We start from the raw sequence: 19470 nt of genomic DNA, 5'->3' as shown, positions 1-19470 counted from the left end.
TCTCAAAAAATATTTTGGCATTTTTTTTAAGCTGCTTCAGAATCCGGTCAAAGAGTTTACTTTCTATTAGCTCTATGGTAAAAAAAAAATGTGGTTTTAATGCAAATGGTTTACGTCCGTGGCCCATTTTCACAAGAAGTTTATTTTTGCCTGCTTAAAAACATAGAACAATGGAATGAGAGTACGAAAAAGGAACGAAAACGGAACGAAAGAAACAAACTGGAAAATATAAAAAAAACTTCTAAATAATAAAGAATTGATGCAAACAACGCTCGTAAATAATGGCAAGTGGCAGAAAATGAAATTGTAATTCACTATTACTGGGTTGAGGAGCTATCATTTGGGTGATAGCTCCTCTTTTACTGCAGAAAAAACTTGGAATTTCGTTTTTTATCAAAGTGAGTAAAAGTATTTTGCAGTCTCTTAAAATATGTCAGCCGTCTCCGTCAAGCTCTTTGCTAATAAGATGTTTGATAACACTGCCACAATAAGAAAGAGGGTCCTTGACCCCAAAACAAAAATTTTTCAGGATTCAAGAAAAACTATTTATCAAGCTGGCATCCAGAGTTTTTCATTTTCAATTTAGCTTTACATATAGGGATGCTAAATTTAGCTGTATAAATTTACCCGTGCCTTTAAAAAAAAGCTATAAAATAATAATATTAATAAAAAAAAGGATCTAGGATCTTTTATCTTAGAATTGCTTGGCACTACATATACATATCTAAAAGCCCTGGTTCTCATCAAAGAAGTTAAGACTCTTAATGTTCAAATTACTCAGGTTAAAAGACATTCATCAATTTATTAATACCATCCAGTAACTGTATAATAAATATTGAGGACGCAAGAAACTGATCAGCTTAATTATTCAGTAACATAGAAAATATTAACAGTGAAGGAGTATTTTTTCTGTGATATAACATTCATGTCCCAGAAACAACATTCTTTTACTTAAAGTAGTTGATTAAGTCCGGCTCATTTGGTTTCAGAAAGTTCATTTAGTACCCCGAGTGTTGGATGAGATGAACAGACCTGGTTTTTCAACAATATTTTTCTCCTTTCCTCGGGTTTTCTCTCTATTTATTGGTGCCGACAACAAAGTTCATCGCATACACACTAGTACCTTCATATATAGTCGAGCTGATTAATCCAGCAATTTCAACAATATTCAATCAATCAAATCCAACAATATTTTTCTCATTTCCTTTTTTGAAATCTCAGACTTTTTCTCTATTTCTTGGTGCCGTCAACTTCTTTAATATTTTTTTTTTTTTTTAAGTTCATCGTCTTCACAGTAGTACCTTCATATTCAGTCGAATGGAAAAGAATGCGTGTCCTCTTTCCCCTGTTATTTCCATTAAACCCTCAGGTAAGGTAAACTTTCGTCGCTATCTCTCTCTTTAATTTTTAAAGTATAAGCCTGACATAAAAAAATATTTTCAGTGGCCATGAAGTTTTTTCTACTTTCCTAGAATATTGGCTCCTTTAGAAAAATTGATGAAATCAATAAAATCACACACTCCGAAATGCTTCACTGAGAGCTCAACCTGAAAATGAAAGAAATCGGTGGCCATGATTGTGTGACTATGTTCAATGTAAAAAATCTCAACTTTTGTCCAAGAAAACTTCATCACAATAGTTTACCAGGTAAACTATAAAGCTAAAAAACTTCTAATTATTGCTTTACCTTGAACAGTTATTAACTTGTTACCTTGAACCCAAAGGCAAATATGTTCGGTATCCAACAAAAAAAGGCATGTGTATAATTTAAGGTGTCTTCTTTTATTCTTCCACTAATAGCTTCAAACCCCAATTCAGTTAATGTTTTGGGTTTTGCCAGAGTGCCAAGTGTCACAAATATTTTACTAAATTCTACAATTTCTATAGTAAACATGGCTTCTCTAAAGGAATCCATGGGTGGTAACATGATGACTTCTTGAAGATCATCCCAAAAATATAATTTGTCTAGAGTTTGTTTTTGCATGTTTTTGAAACAAAATTTTCTGATTGTTCAGTCTTTACCATGTGACATTTCTAATAAATGTAATGTAGAGTGGCTTCTTTTAGATTATCTTCGTTGTGGCTTGGATCATGCTCCTTAAATTCTCCATAGTTTACCTTGAAAATAATGTATTCCTAACATATACAACTTTTTTATAGAAATCATAAAAGCAACTAAAACTTCGATTGGAATTTAAAAATTATTGTGCATCCTTTGAATTGTCGTGTCATTAGGAAGATACGCTCTTATTTGAGGTATATTCTCTTCTATAATATGCGACACTGGGGTTGTAGCTTTTTATATGATCAATATTTATAGTTATATCTATTTTACTTGGTTTTGGATTTCTTCCTTTTTTATCAGACGCATTAGATGTCATTCTTGTCATTGCATATTTGTCAACATCTGTAAAGGTGTCGTGAATGACTATTTTTTTTCCCTTAGAAATTTCAAAATTGTGAGAAAAAATCGTTTCCGTATTTTAACTCTGTTTTCTTCTCTGTCATTAATAATTTAAATAAATGAATTGATCCTCGTTTCTGGAATTCCTAGTCATCTCTTAACTGGTAGCTTTAGAGAACGTAACGCAATGAAATTCTTTCTCGTGAAATCTTTTCCCAAACTTCAGCATTAATTTGCTTGCGCCAATCTTCTGAAAAGGTTAAATTGCATTTAAAACTTCATTTTTCATTGCAAGGTCCACATTGAGGGTGGTTTTCTCTTCACTTCCTAGCTCTATTAAGGTCTCTTGAGATTTTATACTTTTCTTTTTTATAATGTTTTTTTCGTTCCTCTTTGTCACACCTTCATCTGATTCTTTTTGTTTTCCTTCAATATTGAAATTGTTGTTTTGTCTTAGTATATTTGAATTTTCGGTACACTCAGAATTTTCAAACTAAAAAGGCTCTAACTCCTTTTTAATCTCATTTATAGTCATTACTCAGAGAATCCAGGCGAGGTACCCCATGGATATCCAGGGGGAATGCAATAATATAGCCTGGAGTGCGTAAAAAACATTTGTGGTAAACATCAAGGCAAAGTCATAGATGGTGGAACTACTACTAAAATAACCCCAAATACAACCATATTCTGAAAAAGGGTGACCTTAACTCTTACCTCTTGATGCAGACAATACCATGTCGGAGAACTTTGGGTTAGTGGGGATTTGTGTGACCCAACCATTGTGCTCTTTGAGCATGCCAAGCAGCTGGAGTGATTCACTTGGTGCTGCCATTGGGCCGATTAGCTTAGATAAAAAGTTTGAAGTTAATCAAATTCTAAATACGTTTACTTTTAAAGAGATGAAAAGAAAGTGATAATGAAAGCGAAGCAATACTTGTTTACATCAAGCCAGAACATTAACGGTCACACTCCGGATAGATCCTAAGAGTAACCCGATTTGGCTCAAAATCAACTGTTTTACTTTTCCTTTAAATTGGAAAATAATAAAGCATTACTATGAAAGCATTCCTCATTTTTTAGCGATACTATTTTCTCAACAATGTCTATTACTATATTCATTAACCTTCAGGATTCAAGCATAGAAATGTATGATTTTTTTGTATTATCAGAAACCAAATGATCCTGATTGACAATTAAAAATAATGCCTATTAAAATGAAATCTCCATACTTTAATTAAATAGCATACATATACATACAGCATTGTTTACGCTCGGCAAGGCTCTGAAATGCAGCAAGAAAGAAAAAAACACTTATTAAAAAAAAATGAAGAGGACAGACAGCCACCTTTTACTGACCAAAAACCAAGCTCAAGTAATGCCCTGAATTAATGAAACAAGCATTTCTAACATGCCTTAATCAGATCGAAAAAAAATGAAAAAAAAACACAAATGAATGAAACAAACGCAAAAAAGTACCGAAAAAAATTAAGTTAATATTAAGACATATTACAAGATTTTATTCTTCTTTTCAAAGCACCAAACCAGTTACACTTCTCAGCAGACTGAACCGTAGCGTTCCAGCCACACCAGAAGTAGCTAGAGGATTAGAATATGATTTAACTGATGGGTTAAAAGGAATTTGATTGTTAAAAAATTCAAAAAATGGCACGTAGAATGATGAAAACGAGAGATGGACTAGTGCTGAAGGCAACAGGAACATGATCAAAATTGAAGAAAAACCAAACACCCCAATGAAAAATATAAAGCAACTTCAAGTCCAGAAACGACTTGTACACATAACTATTATTTTCAAAATGTTGTTTTCTGTGTCATCTATCCTAGAGAGTGGTATCAGAAGGGAAGATGAAGTTAACATTCAGATAATTGGGTTGACATTCACTTTATAATCAATCTGGGAAAAATATACTCCAGCTTTCTCGATACATCAAAAAACCCTCGATAACTTCATTTTAATTAAACTAATACGATGCATAAAGGAGATATCATCATCGAGAAAAATACCTATAAACCAGACTTGCGAATCACGGGATTTATTGAGAAAACTCGTCAATGAAAGCAACTAGACTGTCCTCATCTCATAAAGATATTCACTTGTGGGCATGGATATATTCCGGGTGATACCGTCTACTTGAGACGGTGGGTGGGAACGGGGACCAACACGGTATTCATTCCAGACGAAGAGAAATGAAATTAACCGCTAGCATTCTCTCTATCACCGTAATGAGATTATTGAAAGTGCATATATTGGTGGGTAAAGGAATCGAAAGCTGTTTGAGGTCCCGAAATATAGCGACAAGAGTCAAACTGGAGTCAAGAGCTGAATGTAGAAAACTTAAAAGAGTAGTACATCCAAGAGGTAATGAGTGCTTTTCTCGGGAACCAAATTCAACATCATGAAAAAAATCTTTGATTCTAAAAAAAGAGATAAGATACATTTTTAGAAAATGTAGCTAAATACAGAAAGTAGAGATGTCAACCATTTATCAGTTAGATCACTCTCGGTCACACATTTGAATAAAACAATCACCTCAGCTCCCATAAGAGAACTGAGAAACTTGCATTTTCGAATGACATATTTACAAGAACTGACAAGGAAGAAATAATTGAAGGAAGAATCAATTTTACTTTTTTATAGTGTATACAATCAGGACCTAATTGCACTGAACCTTGAAGTAGGGGTGTTGTTGGGGGAGGATTTTCCCCCCAATAATGTGGAGAAAAAATTTATTATATATCCCATGCCTCATGACTATCTGAATACGGACACCTCTTGCCCCCCCCCTCAATAGAAATCCTGAAGGTTCGCCCTTGGATTTAGTCCAATAATAAGTCTACTCATCCCATCTTTGAAACTAGCTTCAAATAAATTGCAGGGGGGATAGTAGGTCCCCAATAATATGGAGAAAAAATCGATTATATACCCAATACCCCTTGATTATCCGGATGTGAACCCCTCTTGTCCCCCCAGTAAAAATGCTAGAGGCCCATCCCTGCCCTCTAGTCTAAAAACAAGTCTGCATCTTATCTTTAGAAACTAGTTCCAGGGAAATTGAAAGAGGGGGACAGCAGCCCCCTCATTAATGTTTAAAAAGATTATTATATACCCTATGTCCCATGAATCCGGATATGGATCCATCATTGCCCCTCCATCCCAAAAAATACATGCTTTCGTCTTATAACAAGTCTACTCATCTTATCTTTAAATTAAATAAACAAAAACAAGTTTTTTTAACTGAAAGTAAGGAGCGACATTAAAAATTAAACCGAAAAGAAATTACTTCGTATATGAAAGGGGCTGCTTCCTCATCAACGCCCCGCTCTTTACGCTAAAGTTTGACTCTTTCTCTCAACTTTGCTTTTAAAACAGTAAAAAACTTTAGCGTACAGAGCGAACTTTAGCGTACAGAGCGGGGCGTTGATGAGGAAGCAGCCCCTTTCATATACGAACTAATTTCTGTTCGTTTTAAGTTTTAATGTCGCTCCTTACTTTCAGTTAAAAAAACTTGCATTTCTTTAATTTAATTTCTGAATGTTTTTGAATCAATGCATGTTTAGATTTTGGCTCGCCGCAGAGGAATAATTAAAACGAAATTTGCATGTTTATTTATTTTTTTGGCTAAATGGCTTTTTCAGTTTTGATCGAATGATCCTGAGAAAAAAAATGAACGGGGGAGGAAGCCTAGTTGCCCTCTGATTTTTTTGGTTACTTAAAAAGGCAACTAGAACTTTAATTTTTTACGAATGTTTTTATTAGTAAAAGATATACGCAACCTATAAATTAGCTGACGTATAAATTTTGTCCCAATTGAATGACCCCTGAATCACTAAAGCCGTAGAATAAAGTGTTTAAATTACTAAAAATACTTTAGCGTAAAGAGCGAGGTATTAGGATGAGGTGAGAACCTCGTACACGTAATAATTTCTGTTCTTTTTAAATTTTAATGCTGCTCCTTACTTCCGGTTGAAAAAACTTTTTCATATCTATTTTTTCATTGTTTTTTTTTTATAATGCTAGAAAATCCTGAGCTTAGTTCATGGAAATTTTCTTCCCCACGAAAAATTCCTCCATGGAAAGTTCCCCCAACATATCCCCTCCTCTCAACTCCTCCGCCAACCAAAAAATCCCCCTGAAAACGTCTGCACGCTTCCCAATAACCATTACTAAATATAAGCACTGGTCAAAGTTTGTAATTTGTAGCCCCTCCCACAGGGACTGTGGGGAGTAAGTCGTCCCCAAATACAGAGTTATATGGTTTTTCGACAACGCTGAACAAAATGGCTATCTCAGAATTTTGATCCGTTGACTTTGGGAAAATAATTAGCGTGGGAGGGGGCCTAGGCGCCCTCCATTTTTGTCACTTCAAAAGGGTACTAGAACTTTTCATTTCTGTTAGAATGAGCCCTCTCACAACATTCTAGGAACCCTGGTCGATACGATCACCCCTGAAAAAAAAAATAAACACACTTCTGGCAATAAATACAAAATTCCAGATTTTTGTAGATAGGAGCTTGAAACTTCTGAAGTAAGGTTCTCTGATACCCTGAATCTGATGGTGTTATTTTCGTTAAGATTCTATAGCTTTTAGGGAGCGTTTCTCAATATTTTCTAAAATAACGCAAATTTTCTCAGGCTCGTAACTTTTGATGGGTAAGAATAAACTTGATGAAACTTATATATTTAGAATCAGCATTAAAATGTGATTCTTTTTTATTTAGCTATTGGTATCAAAATTCCATTTTTTAGAGTTTTGATTACTATTGAGCCGGGCCGCTCCTTACTACAGTTCGTTGCCACGAACTGTTTGAAATTAGCTTCGGGGAAATTGACTTCAAGCAATTTGAACTATGATACGATCTACTACTAGAATTTAAAGGATAGAACCTTACGGAAGAAGCAATTACTTAAATAACGTAAGAGTTAAGAAATGGGAGATAAATGGTTCTCGAATTTTCATTTCACCGTGAACAACTGGGCCATGAACCAGGTGTTGACATATACAACTTCCAAATGTCGTTTTTCCTTCTTCAACTTCTAAGAAGGCCGGGGGTCATCCATGGATTCAGGAGGATAAATCACTTAGATGTGGAACCAAAAGAGGATACTATACATTCATCGACAACAGAAGTTTCTGCATTTTCATAAAAGGAGGAAAAATCCCTATTTTTGTTACAAATATTTCATGGCATCTACTAGCCAAGATCTAAGGAAGGTTAGCTTATCCTAAACAAATTTAATGACAACTGAGGTTATAGTAAGTTTCTTCTTGGTCCAGATTTTCTTAGAGTTGAACACATAGAAGACTGAAAAATGATCCGATAGATCATTCACTACCACACGACTCTTCACCAAATTAATAGAGTTAATTTTTTTATTTAGGCATTTTCGAAGAACTTCTAATTTTTTTTATTTGGCACGTTGTAATCATTGTTGTATTGGAATGCATAATGTTGGTAAGGTTCCATTTTTGTTAGCGAGGCTAACAGAAAATCCCTCGTCACTGCAAATGCAAAATCATTAAGATTAAGGTAGAAGATGAGCTTACATGGATAAGCTTCCCTTAAGATGAGTTTATATTGTCATCAGCTCATAAGACATCCGAAGAAATGAAGGAACGGATCTACATGGGAATTAGCAAACATTGCCTACATTGAGCTTTTTTCTTCACATTTAATGTCAATAAATAAGGATTTCATGACCCCTTTCTGATTTCATGATAGATCACTTCAAACAGGTGTCTGTGTTTCTTTGTTTCTTGACTCAGGAAGTAGCTCCTTGGCTGAGGAGGAGAGGCCACACAAGGAGTAGATGAGCTTAGATGAGCAGTAAATCCGTTTAACAAGGGACGAGCAAAAAATATAATAGATTTAAAAATGTTAAGGGTTCCATTTCTTTTAAATATGAAAAAGGAAGATTAAAAAAAAACAAAAAAAAAACAGTTCTACTGAAAATTAACTTTACTTAAGGTTGAGAACCCTTGATTTTTATTTCAACTTTGCAATTATAAGGAGCCACGTCTGTTGCAACGCCTTTTTCTGTGAAAATAAACGCCATCAGACAAAAAGACGGCAACAGTATACAGACCGCACAGATTTAGTTCAAAATTTACTGCTCAGCTCTCTAGTTTTCAACCTAGAAAAGAAAAAGGACGTTAATCGATTGGAAATAAAAGATAGAGATGGAGATAAAATCAGCTTTTTGAATCTCTGTATTTGGAACACGCATGTAATTGCGATAGTAAATTTTTGCGATATGTACAAAAGTCCAGATATTTCTATCACATATACAGCGATCGTTATCAGTAGAATTACTACCGATGAGTCAGTAATCGATAATCCGTAGTTTAAATCTCGGTATTGGGTATTAGACTTCAAGTCCAATACCAATCACACCAATAAAAGAAAAAAATAAAATATAAAATAACAAAGACACAAAGAGACAGGCTTGCTCTATTTTTTCTTGTGTTTTTTCTCTTTTTTTATTAATTCTGAAGAACTTTAATATTTCTAAAGATTCATTTTTTGATGTTCATTTTTTCATCATATTTTTACTTCTTTTCTTGAAGTTTGAAATTGTTTTTAATTCCTTCGCTACATTAGATGATATAGCCCCCCAAAAAATGTAGTCTCTTCTTTTGTCTATTTGAGTAAATTCTTTTAACACCAAGAAAACTGATGTTTGAATCAAGGCTGATCTCTCTAACCACATATTACGTAGATACACATCTTCATATACACCCAGTACATAATAACCCACTAGAGGTTGCTCTTAAATTTTGAGCATGAGCATAACATTATTTTGTTCCGTCTCAAGTTCTTGGGAAACGTTGCATTTTATTTCAGTGATTTAAAAGCGCACATGTGCAAACAATTAGCTAGCTTTAGTCACAGAAAAGGTAGTTCCATTTCCAAAAATTGTAGGAAGGTATATGGACTAACAACGAGTCCTTTCACCTCTTTGACTTCTTCTCCAGAAAAACTAGTCACTGAAAGCGCTATTCTCCTCCAGTCTGCAAACAATGAAAATATGCAATTAGGAACAATAATACATTGTTGTTGATTGTGGGAAGTGCGAGTACCTCAGCTACCTGTCCCCAGCAGCTTAAGGCCACTAGGCCGGCCGGTACCAATACGGCTCTTCCTACTCATTCCCGCTCTCTTCTGCACAATCAAAAACTATAGATAAACCTTTTAAAAATTGACTTCTTCAAGCTTTAGTCATTATTAAACGATATTTCTCTTCTTTAAGATATCAATTGCTGCCTTAAATATCTTACGATCAAATTCCCATGGCAGGTTAGAATCCAGGATAGCTGTATAAGTATTTGGTATCTTACCAAGGAGCAGAAACGCTTAAGAGCATTAGTCTCCTCACTCTGAGCCTAGCAATCAAATAATATATGCTGGACTGTTTCGTCTGCTGAAAAGCAGACTCGGCATAAAGGGGAATGATATAGCTTCTAATTAAATAACAAGCTATTTAGAAGTAGGGCCCCTGATTTCAGCCGGTAATATAGCATTGTATTTAATCTTGTATGAAATGGGGATAAAATTAATTTACTGTGATTAATTTTGGATCTTTGCCTGGTAATATCTCGTGACTGAGGTCAGAGGAAGGACTAGGAATTAACATGGAATCCTTTGCTGCTAGAGAATCAGCCATATCATTATATTTGATGCCTTTATGACTTGAAAAATGTTGAAAATAAACCTCATTTCCTTTAATCTTAAGATTGACAAGATGTCTTTTAATATTATCTAAATCCTTGTCATTAGCAATTCTATTAATATTTTGGATAAATAGTAATGCTGATTTAGAGTCAGAGAGAGAGTATATTTTCAGATTCCATATTAAGATTAATTAAGTGCATCCAAGGCTAGGCGGATGGTACATAATTTAGCAGACAAGATAGAAGATCCCAATGGGAGAGGCGAATAGATGTTCAAATTCAGAGATGGGATACATGTTCCTGCTCCAGCTCTTTCCTTCTGGACAGATCCATCTGTATGTTCTTCTATAGTTGGGGTACGCCTTTGAGATCTGTTTAGTCAAAATAGTCTGGATCTCGTAATTAAGAATCAAGTCTTTACTAATAGAGATAAATTCTACTTGACAGCTTGGAGGACTCATTTCCCATGGAGGGGACTCAGTAAAGGAATATGCATAAAGCGAATGTTAATTCCCGTTTGAGACCTAGGGTTGAAACTGATTCCATGATGAATGGGCATTGGGACAGGCTGACTTCCCAGCAAAGGTATGAACATATACAACATGCTTGGCTCCATAAGCCTGGATTTGCGAGAAATATTTAATCCTTATACCGGATGCTCTTTCACTTACGGATACCAATCCCGACAGTATTTTTAACTTTGACAGAGGAGTATGTTTATGTACACCTAGAGCTATTCGAATAACAGAATTATGTAAAGATTCAAGACTTTTGAATGAGGATGGAGAATGAGGATGAAAAAAATTTGGATCCCATATTCTATATTTGAACGAATACATCAAGGAGGCACACTCGTGCCTCTATAAAGAGGCGAACCACGACAATGTTAAGCGATCTTCGGTTCCAGTGGTCGCAGATGGACTAGCTTCAACCACCTTGGGATACTCCTTAGCCAACAGAGGGTAAGAAGTCTCAGTAGGAGGTAAGAGTGCCTGATTTTGGTTGTTATTGTGGACCTGTAGCCAGGGTTTTTTAGGAAGGGCTAAATTCATTTCCTTAGCCTTATTAGCTCTTGGACCTCATCGTCCAAGATGGAAATCTTCATTGCAGCTATAGGGAAAGAGACATTCTCTTGAAGAGCAATCCTAAAGACTTTAGCTCGCTGAACATATTTAGAACATGAATTGTTATCTGTTGATTGATGTCTACCATCACAATTTGTGCATTTAGGAACTTCAGTACATCTACTTTCTGTAGACAAGGAGTGATTGATAAGGCAATTTGGGCACCCTGGTTCAGAAGAAGAACAATACTTGGATGAGTGACCAAGCTTAAAGCATTTCGAGCATTGGAGAGCTTTTTTTTTGGTATATTTTATGAGCTTTTTGCTGACCAAAGAGGAAAACCGAGTCAAATTGGGAACTAGCAGGTAAGATAAAGAGGACACTCTTACTACTTTTGGTTCCCTTAGAATCCAGCTTGCCCATACGATTAACTTCCAGAATCTCCATCCTTTCCCTCTTGTTGTTCATAAGACCATCTTTCAAGTCATCAGTTCATAGTTCCAATGGTATGTTCATAGCACTATTTTCTGAGAATTTTTGGGGTTGGTTTCCACCATTCAGGTGTAGCAGGGATATTGCCAATTTTTTGTAGGCTAAGTGCTTTGCAGGCTTCATTTCTGTCTAGAAACATAACCGTTAGTGAACCATCTCTGTTCACACTCACCGTGAAACTGCATCTAAAATATATGAAAAGATTCATTCTAATATTAGCAATATTTTTGATAGAAAAAGATTGATCTTTTGCTGTTGGAGTAAAAAGAATAATGGGTTTGTCCCTTATCTCGATAGCTGAGACTGAGTTTGAGAGTCCAATCATTTCAGGAGGACTCATAGAAGGCTTTTTTGTTTCTGTTTTCTGCCCACTGTCTGAAAACCATCATTTGGCAGGTTATCAGTTTTGGGGATTGAGGACTCAGAGACAGTAATCATGGTTTCATGCAGGCTATTATCATTGGATATTGGAAATACAACAACAGGAATATTCGCTTCTGATAACCAATTAGATGATTGGCCTCCTTCCCAGAGGGGGCTAGAAGAACTAGGAAACATTGAGTTCAGGAGAGGGAAATTCCAGAAACTCTAACCACGCCATAAACTTATAGGAAAAAGCAGAAGAATACTTCTCAAACAAAAGGAGTAGCAAGAGCTTTAGTTCCTTTCACTCAGAAAATAAATGAAATCAATAAAATAGATTTTCATCAATTGATTTGATGAAATTGAATTGATCAATAGAGAACGGTAAAAATCTACCGATTGTGGAGGGGACAACCCATTTCATATACGGAGTGAATTTCTGTTCGTTTTAAGTTTTAACATCGCTCCTTGCTTTCAGTTAAAAAAAAACTAGTTTTTTTTATTTAATTTCTGAACTTTTTTGAATTAATGCTTGTTTGATTTTGGCTCTCCGTACATAAATTATTATTATAATTGTGGAGGGGACAACCCATTTCATATACGAAGTAATTTCTGTTCGTTTTAAGTTTTAATGTCGCTCCTTACTTTCAGTTAAAAAAACTAGCTTCTTTTTATTTCATTTCTGAATGTTTTTGAATTAATGCATGTTTGATTGTGGCTCTCCGCACATTAATTATTAAAATGAAATTTGCATATTAATTCTTTTTTTGGCTAAATGGCTTTCTCTTAGTTTTGATCAGACGATTTTGAGAAATAAGGGGTGGGGAAGGAGGCCTAGTTGCGCTCCAATTTTTTGGTTACTTAAAAAGGCAACTAGAACTTTTAATTTTTAACGAACGTTGATATTAGTAAAAATTACACGTAACTTAAGAATTATCTTACGTAACAAACTTTTATATTCTTGTTTTTATTACCTATATGAGGGGGTTTGTCCCCTCGCTAATACCTCGCTCTTTACTCTGAATCTTAAATTTTGTTCCAATTCTTTAAGAATAACTCCTGAATCAGAAAGGCCGTAGAATAAAATAATTTAAATTACTTGAAATAATTTAAATTACTAAAATTACTTTAGCATAAAGAGCGAGGTATTTATCTTCTCCTAAATACCTTGCTCTTTATGCTAAAGTATTTTTAGAACCCCTCATATGCGTAATAGTCTCTGTTCGTTTTAAGTTTTAATGCTACTCCTTACTTTCAATTAATAAAACTTTTTCATGTTTATTTTTTCATTGTTTTTTTTTATAGTAATGCTAGAAAATCTTGCGCCAATTTCATTGAATTTCTCTTCCCCCATGAAATATTCCTCCAAGGAAAGTTCCTCCCGCAAAGCCCCCTCCCCTCAACCCCAACCCCAAACCAAAAAAAAAACCTGAAAACGTCTTTACGCTTCCCAATAGCCATCACTGTATGTAAAGACTGGTCAAAGTTTTCAACTTGCAGCCTCTCCCCCAGGGACTTTGGGGGGTAAGTCATCCTCAAAGACATAGTTATTATGGTTTTCGACTATGCAGAACAAAATGGCTCTCTCAAAATTTTGGTCCGTTGACTTTGGAAAAAAAAATGAGCGTGGGAGGGGTCCTAGGTGCCCTCCAATTTTTTTGGTAACTTAAAAAAGACACTCGAACTTTTCATTTTCGTTATAATGAGCCCTTTTGAGACATCCTAGGACCACTTGGTCGATACGGTGACCCCTGAGGAAAAAAAAACAAACAAAAAAGAACAAATAAACACGCACCCGTGATCTGTCATCTGGCAAAAAGTACGAAATTCCACATTTTTCTAGATAGGAGTTTTAAATTTTCTGTTTAGGGTTCTCTTACACGCTAAATGCGATGGTGTGATTTTTGTTAAGATTTTATGACTTTTAGGGGTGTTTCCCCTATTTTCCAAAATAAGGCAAATTTTTTCAGGCTCGTAATTTTTCATGACAAGGACTAAATTTGATGAAAATTATAAATTCAAAATCAGCATGAAAATTCGATTCTTTTGATGTATCTCTTAGCATCTAAATTCCGTTTTTTAAAGAGTTTCGTCTACTATTGAGCCGGGTCGCTTCTTACCACAGTTCGTTACCACGAACTGTTTGATGGTGGAATTATGTAGTGTGAAGCACTTTAAAATTTAGTTTTGCAGAATGAACTATGCATGCTTTATTAAGTTATACTAGGCAAGGATCAACTATTTAATTTCTTATGTTGCAATATCTGCAACATGGAGAGAACTAGTAGTTTGGAATTTAATAGGGAAAAGCCTGCAGGAAAAAACCCACCCATTACAGACTGAACGCATTCTATTGTATATTTTTGAGTGGTATCTATCGAGGATAAAGGTGAACTTGGTTTATAATTTGTCAGATGGGCCTCTGACAATCCTTAGATATTTCTATGAAGGGCGATTCGTATCCGACTTGGCTTGTTAATATTTAGAAAAGGTTTATAATCATCAGAACGATGATAACGCATAGTGACTTGAGTAGTTCTGAATATATTGGGGCCAATTCCCATATTACCACACTTCTCCTTTGTCTGATTTCGCATATTCTCATCAAAAGAATCGAATTCCAGATTCATATTACTATCCTACTTTAGCCAGTTAATATTCCTTCCTAATGCTTACTAAACTGAAGTATTTCTTCATTGCTTACGAAGTAGTTTTCCTAAGCTAATTTATTAGTTGATATGTTCAAAGCTTGGTCCACGGCAAGATAACTTTTGAACTAAGAAATTTTTTTACTGCTGATCCGTTTTTAGAGCTAATAATGGTACGTTACACCAGTTTTTTTGCAATGGGGCTCCTCTAAGTCATTGAAATTTTCAAGGGCTTTGTTGTGGTACGCACCGAAAAAAAAAGTGGAATATGACTTCTCGAAATATGCTAACCCCTAGTTCGTACTAAAACTAACTTAAAATTAACAGGGCATGTGTGCTCTGTTACTTGTGACATTACTGGTCCACTTCTTAATAAGTGAGGAACGGTATCATTTTTGGCAATGTGATACCGTTCCTCACCACCTACCTTTTAGTAAAAGAGGTAGGTAAGTCATATTTTCAACTGGCAGGATTGGATAACCGAAGTGGAGCATCTTAAATGCTGTACCGTCCATCTACCACTGACTTTCTGCTCAAAGTTAAGCAAGTCGCACGCTATTAGCCCGATCTCGGTAAGTCCCAAAGCCTTTCAATGAAGAAGATAAGTTAATATTTCTGTATAATTATGTACTGTGTTGTGAATGTGTGAAGTGGATTTATCATCAACAAGCATCCCCACCCTTTCTATTGCTTTCTCGCAATTGACATGTTGCACCTCGATGGAATTGAAAATTTAGTGCTTTCAAACAGCAAGAATCCAGTAAGAAAATAGGTGGTTTCTCTTGAAAAACCCTACCCATCTCACTGCCTTCTTTTTAGCAGAAAATTTAGCATACCTGCGATTTGTTTGAAAATAACATTCAAGTTTTCTGTATGTATGTATGCCCAGACAGAACTTAGGCCCTAGGCACCTCCAAGACTCACGTAAACTTATTTTCTATATGTTTAGAGCGTTTTACCTTTTATTTGAAGTTTATACGGTAATTACCCTGGAGTAATAGAACGTAAGAATGGTGATTTTCAGGAACATAATCTTCAACCCTGACCTATTAATTGCTCGAAACTAAGGGGAAAGTTAATTTTTGGTCAAGATAAAAAAAAACGGATGGATTCTCAGTGGTGTCCACCACTTCCTGAGTTCCACCTACATTCCCTACCAAATTACACGCTCATTTGGATTTTATGGGAGCACGGCAATGAGGTGTCACAGTCTGGACACTAGCAGGCTTTAAAAGTTTCTTTACTCGGGGATTACGTTCTTTTGTAAGATGTTCAAGGATGAGGGTTTTTAAACAGTGTCGTAATTTTCTTAAAATCCTTGGAAGGGGGAGGGGGGGGTATTTCCAAAAAACATTGGGGGGGGGTATTTGGAAAAACATAGCCTTGGTTTGTTAAGTGACATTCTAAAATGTTTAAGCTAAAATCAGATTGTATTCGGTTTTATATTTTGGGGCTATGTAATAAAGAATTAGCTATCTACACAGTTCATGTTAGAACTAACAGCATTGGTTGGGTGTCAAAAGGTAGAGAATAAGTTGGTTTTAAGCAATCGTTCATTTAGACTGTCTAAATGAACGATTGCTTATTGCTTATTTTTTTTAAAGAAAACAGCATTTTGAGTAATTGTTTTAAAGTTTGAAGGGTTGACAACCGTGGCACATAATATATGAATAAAATGATCAGTATATCTTTCAACAATATTTTTGTTGACAAAGCCACCAAAGGCTGCACAATATGCCTTACTGCATGCCTACTAATTGCCCTACTAAGGTAAATCTAACAAAATGATCCAATATTTTTGTCGCAGATATATAGTATGTCTCCTTAAAACCATCACACTTGGTTGATTGGTTCGATCATTTTGCAGCGCTGTCCTGCAGCAGCTTTTTAGCAGCACCTCTTCGTTCTTAAGATAAATAAGTTTCTGGTTTTTTCAAAATGCATTGCATATATTTTTCTTACTTGCAAAGATAAATATAGATCCAAATTCTTAATATCTAGGTTGTTCCACAAAGTACCTTCATCGTAAAACCAAACTATATGTAACAACTCGAAAGATGCTCATTTTGTTATTCTCAATAGAGAGTGTACAGTGTACCGTGCACCATGCCGCCTTTTGAATTTTCGTCAATATACGTGAAGTATTCATTTCTAATAACTAGATAGTAAGTTAATGCTAAACTTTGGGTCCATACACGTTTATTTTAAACTAATACAAACATGTACGGCTTTTTTTTTTCACCCATACTAATTTTTTTTTTAATATGACAGGCTAAGAGGAGGAGGAGGAGTGACGTCACAAAACTTATTTAACTTATTTGTTGTTGCCCTGCAAAATGGCTGTCTTGTTAGCGGCTAAAAGCAAATCTGCCAAATCATTTTGTCTTGTTTCAATTAATATATCACTAAATTGAGTAAATGTAACCGGGCAACGACATATAAGTTTTATGTGATAGTCAATGATATAAACTCATTTTTCATTATACTGTTAAGTATTCTTCGAGAAAATATTTTCCTTTGGTGAGACGACTCTAAAAATGATTACTCCTTAATGAACTTACTCCTTTTTTATAGTCTGACTCAGATCGTTAACTTCAATATATTTCACTGATGGATTTCATCCGTATTATCATCCTTGTATATGAATTATATTCCTTTTTGCTACAAAGCATGACTTATCTTCCGACTTGGATTTGCTTAATGATATTATATATCGTGCAAACATCTCGTCCCTTTCTAGGGTTAACTGGAACCCTTCGTTATTTCTACTTTAGCATTAGGCACTCTAGGTTTCATTTCGTGGTTGTTAGCGCTGTCAATATCGAATAAAGTAAAAGCTACTATTACTAAGTTATCCTCGATGCTGACACATTGAATTCATTTTCAATGCTGGCTCATCCTGCAGATAATCATGAATCGATTACTTTTATTTTTCGATGTCGTAGATATGCTTACAGTGAATTCCTCAGCATTTATGGTGATAATCCTCGATTGAACGGCTTTCTAGTTGACAATACCCTTTCCTATCTCTATAGCATAAATTTGAGTGCCCTAAAAAAATGCTTTAAAAATGTTTGTGAATTTTTTTATTAATAAAACTTGTTCGTACAAAAAACTCTGCGTCCTTTAGAATTCTTCTTTCACGTATATGTGATCGTTGGAAACGATAATTGGCAGCAGCTCGTCAGGATTCAACTTGTATTCGTGTTGGCATTTAAATTCGGAAAAATCAAGGAGGCACACTCGTTCCTCTATAAAGAGGCGAGCCACGACAATGTTAAGCGATCTTCGATTCCAGTAGTCGCAGAAGGATGGGGAGGGATGTATTTCGTAGCCCGAGCTCCAACTAAGAAATCTGCCAAATTTCATCCCCCTCCGACTTTTCCTTCATGGGGAAAATCTGGCCGAAAGTTTCAACCCACCAACCCCAGCCCCCAGCCCACCAACCAAGAAAAAAAAAACAGAATACACACTATAAAAGAAATCAACTGTATTTAGAACACAAAACATATAAATACAGCACAATGTACAGAACAAACGGACGAGGACAAAGGTACAAAGGTACAACACAAAGCTACACTGGAATGAAACTATCCTTACTCCAAATGTGCTACGAATCAAACTATCCTATGTCAAAAAATGGAAAAAAACGATCATTAGTCTATCTTGTGGTAAATTGTGCGCTGAATCCAAATTTTAGTCAGAATTGGCCCTACGCCGCTAGAAAGCCCTTTTCTTTCTTATTCTATGTTGCAAATTTGCTTTTCTTACACCGTGAAACTATTCTATGTTTAATAGGACTTGGGCTAGTAAATTTTACTTTAAGCAGTAAATTTTGATGAGTTGTAGGACATAGATAGTTTGTTTGGACTTGGGATATTGCCATTCTAAAGTATCGATAAGTTTTTTTGGACATGGGATAATTTGATGATAACATTTGCCTTCACCACCATCAATATTTATAGTAAAAATTTGCAATTATGAAGGAAGGGTGAAGTTGCAAAACGAATAGATGAAGAATACTGATGGAACTAGCTAGAGGGAAAGCCAGGAAAGGTAAGAGAAAATTGTCTGATTCTTATTCTGATTCCTTTTTGCCTTTTCAATGTTACTACAACATTAGACACTAGACCATTGAGGTATTGTGCTTTCCTTAGATATTGTGGATTTCTTCAGGTCCCCTCCGGTGCACTCTGGCCAGTCACGTCAGCTCATTCCTGGGTAGAGCAGTCAATCACAAACCCTTAATTTTGGATACCCTATGCAGAACGTTAGATATATCTATCATCTAACGCCATTTCATCTAAGCATAAGTATAGCCTATGCCTAACACCGGATACGCTATGCCAAACGTTGGATACCTGTTTGCACTCTAACCCTGACCTATCTCACTATGGGTGAAATCTGATTGGTTTATTTTTGAGCTTCATCATCAATCCTTTATAGGCAATAGGTATCCAGCGTTTGGCATAGGGTATCCAGCGTTAGGAATAAACCACCGTTTGGCATATGGTATCTCTGCCAAATGCTGGATATATACAACATTCTGCAAAGAGTATCCAAAAATCATGGATTTGTGGCAGACTGGGGTAGAGTACCTAAATGTTTGATAACTACCATCCCTGAGCTATCTCTACCAAGGGAACTGTGCTCACTGGAACTGAGGGATTCTATTTTACAACATCTGATCTACTATTACAGTATTATCTGACCTTTCCACTATTACTGATAAGGTCCTACTGGTTAGACACAGTCTCTTAGGTGAAACTGTATATCGTCCCTTCTGCCTGTTCACCAGCTTTACAGTGGGG

The 19470-nt window shown here is 35.5% G+C and overlaps 1 protein-coding gene and 1 long non-coding RNA gene across 2 annotated transcripts in view; one reads left to right on the top strand and one right to left on the bottom strand.

Moving 5' to 3' along the window:
• Nucleotides 1–19470, top strand: part of LOC136036368 (chitooligosaccharidolytic beta-N-acetylglucosaminidase-like) — a 579146-nt gene that overhangs the window by 338005 nt on the left and 221671 nt on the right. The window lies entirely within an intron of this gene.
• On the bottom strand, nucleotides 419–12394 carry LOC136036362 (uncharacterized). Its single transcript, XR_010619716.1, has 4 exons — nucleotides 11546–12394; nucleotides 7969–8555; nucleotides 3119–3248; nucleotides 419–1547 (listed from the first exon to the last, which is right to left on the bottom strand). It is a non-coding gene; the product is annotated as an uncharacterized LOC136036362 (long non-coding RNA).

The sequence above is a fragment of the Artemia franciscana genome, chromosome 15, assembly GCF_032884065.1.
Source record: "Artemia franciscana chromosome 15, ASM3288406v1, whole genome shotgun sequence".
NCBI lineage: Eukaryota > Metazoa > Arthropoda > Branchiopoda > Anostraca > Artemiidae > Artemia > Artemia franciscana.
This window is presented reverse-complemented; position numbering and strand designations above follow the sequence as displayed.